This window comes from Balaenoptera acutorostrata, chromosome 6 (genome assembly GCF_949987535.1).
Source record: "Balaenoptera acutorostrata chromosome 6, mBalAcu1.1, whole genome shotgun sequence".
NCBI lineage: Eukaryota > Metazoa > Chordata > Mammalia > Artiodactyla > Balaenopteridae > Balaenoptera > Balaenoptera acutorostrata.
The window spans coordinates 92,514,386-92,517,632 of record NC_080069.1 but is presented as its reverse complement, the minus strand read 5'-3'; positions in this window follow the sequence as shown (position 1 = coordinate 92,517,632).

Genomic DNA, 3,247 nt, shown 5'->3' with positions numbered 1-3,247 from the left:
GGAATGCTACAAGAAGAATCACCACCATTGAGAAACCACCTGCCCTGCCCTGGGGACCATTTCTTGCTTAAGTGTCAGAGTTACTCACTGCACGGCTGAAGTCGCAGGGGGAGGGGAGCAGAGTTCTGGCTTGGTGATTGATTAGTCGGCTTAGGTTTTGAGTCTCTGCTCTGCCACCTTCTAACTGGTGATATCGGTCAAGGTGCATTTCTAAGCCTTAGCTGTTCGTGCTTCTGTTCATCTGCTCTCTGGAGCACTTACCACTCTGTACTGGAATCATCTGTTAATGAACTCACTGGCCTGTGTCCTCCTCATTCATCTCTGGCCCCCTGGTGTTCAGCCCAGGGTTGGCACACAGTAAGACCTCAGAGATTTTGAATAGATGCATGCAGGAGGACGGTGACAGAGTTATGTGCCTTGCAGAGTACCCTCTGTCAATAAGAATTGCTTTCTGAAAAACTTTTGTGAACTTGAATCAAAGAAATGTGGGTTCAAATCCTTGGTCACTTATTAGCAGTGGGACCTTTAGTCAAGTACTGTGCCCAGTTTTTCTTTTGTAAAAGTGAGGCCAGTAATGAGGCAGATGCTGTTAAATGGCCGCCCAAAGGCCATTCCTAACTCCTTTCTCTCTTCTCACCACCACAGAGGCAAAAAGTGCTAACCACTCAGTTTACTTGTGGTAGAAGTGGCCATATAACTCGCTTTAGGGCAGTGAGTTGAGAGGGGCAAGTTTTCAGGTGAGCTCCTGGGAAAGCCATTGTCTCGCGAAACATAAGCGCAAGAAAATAAAGGCTCTCACAGCCATGGCCTCTGCCCTGCTTCCTGCCTTTGAACATAGAAATGGGACCCAATAGCCATCTTGAGATCATGAAGGAATAAGCCCAAGGAAGGATGGCAGAGCAGGCTGGACTCCTGATGCCGCCATCTGAACTAAGATGACATCCTCCTACAGACATTCTGTTAAGGAGAGGATAAATGTCCTCATGGTCCATGCCACTGTTGGTTGAATTTCTTTTTACTTACAGCCTAAGGCATCATAACCAATAATCTTGCTTCACAGGATTAGGTGAGGGCTAATTAGAAGCATCTGTGTGCCTGGTATGCAGTGAGCACTCAATAAATGGGAATTTACTGTTATGACTATGGACCATGGCCCCATCCCCAGGAGCTCAGTGTGGTTGAGAAGACAGATGGGAAGGAGAAGGAGGAGGAAGGGATGAGGGAGGGAAGAGCAGGGGAGAGGAGGGCAGAAGGGGTGAGGTGGGGGGTGGAGAAAGGCAGAGCCAGGGGGAAAAAGAGGGGGAGGAAGAGAGAAAGGATGGAGAGAGGGAAGGAGGAAAGAGGGCAGCGAAGGAAGACCCCAGTGATAACTGAAGCAGAAAGGTAAAATAATCATGGTAAAAGAACTCAGAGAGTCCAAAGTTGATTTAAAGGAAATAAAGAATAATAATATTTCTTGTACACTTGGGTTTCTGAGCTGAGACTCGTAACCACTATACTGCTCTGCAGAGTTTCTGTGAACATTTAACAGTGTAATACATGTGAAAGGGCCAGTGCATGACAGACACTTAATAAATGTTTGCCAAATTGAATGGTTATCAGTTTGAAACTGGCAACTGCAGAAGGGGTCAAAGAACCTACTTTGTTGCAGCCCATTCATCCTCCCTGAGTGGATATTCCATGCTCCAGGAGATAGAAGCCTAAGGTCTTCCTAGATATAGTTGGAAAGAGGAATTGGAAAGGGGCCAGCTCTCCTTATAAGCCTCAGTAATTGACGTTACTTAACAAGAGCGTGCAGGGCAAGCCCTGCAAAGTCTGGTGACTTCCTTTCACAAAGGACCCTGCAGTGCAAGCAAATGCTGTGTGATGAACAGAAATGCCAATTACTACACTAATCAAATGTTGGTTTTACTCCAGGTAATTCAAAAAAACCACCACCACCACAACAGAGTAGATTAAAACAAAACAGCTATAAAATCCATTTTAGAGACATTTGAATATAGACTTGATGTTAGATGATATTAGAGGATTATTATTAATTTTCTTAGTAATAATGGTATATGGTGATAGAGGAGTGTGTTATTCTTAGGAGAGTTGTGCTACAATACATAGGGATGAAGAGTTATGATGCCTGGAATTACTTTCTAATAGTTTTGAAAAAAAAATTTAAGAAATAGATAAAGCAAATATGGGAAAACATTAAAGTAGATAATAAGCTCATTGAAATTGGTGACCTCGATTTATTCATTTTTGTGTTTCTCTTCATCCATTCACTACTCCGTGCCCAAATCCATTCTCTAGTCTGCCTGGCACGTGGTGGACACTCAGTATATTTGGTGAATTCATATTAAAGATAAAATTCTCTTTACCTGCAAACATCTGCATAACTAAGTAAAGACACGGTTTCAAGCCATTTGCAAGGAAATATCCACAGCTAATTACTTTCTTAAGTAAACACAATCTGTTTAAAATCACAATTGAACACTGATTTTTCCTCCCAGTCTAGCATCAAGCAAAAACCTACCTGCCCTCTGTCCCAAGAGGCCCCTGCCTGCCCCGCCTTTCCCCAGAAGGCAGCTCCCCACCCCCAGCACACCCTCACCAAGTGCTGCGCGCCTGCTGCCCTTACTCGGAGCAGGGTTCAGATTTGCTCCACATGATTCCATAGTCTCCTTGGAACAGCAGCTGCCAAAGACACATTCTTCATGTGGAAAGTCAAAGAAGCACTAGAGAATATAAAAAAGACATTGCCTCTTAAGGCCTTGGCTCTTCCTTTCACATGTCACTGGTCTAAACAAGTCCCTTGGCCAAGTCCAAAACCAGTGAGGAAGGGAAATATATTCTATCATTCTGTGTACCAGGAGGTCACCAGACAGAGGGAGAGGGCGGTGTTCAGGGTTTACTAGAAAGTTGGAGGAGGAGAAACTATCCTTGAGAAGGCTTCAGGGACAAGATGACCTTCATGGTGTTTTTAAAAATCAGCAGTTGTTTACCAAATGGCTCAAAAGGATAGACATCTGGGCAGACGTTGCAGGTTGAGGGACCAAGAACTGGAGAGCATGCACTGAGTTCACAAAGCCTGGTGTGATGGGAAATGAGCCTGGAGAGAGGGGCAGTCAAATCACAGAGGTTTTATAAGCCAGGCTAAGGATTCTGAGGGTTGGACTTTGTTCTAGAAGCCATGGAGAGTCTGTGATAGGTTTTTTTTAATCAATTTTTTTTAATTGAAGTATAGTTGATTTACAAT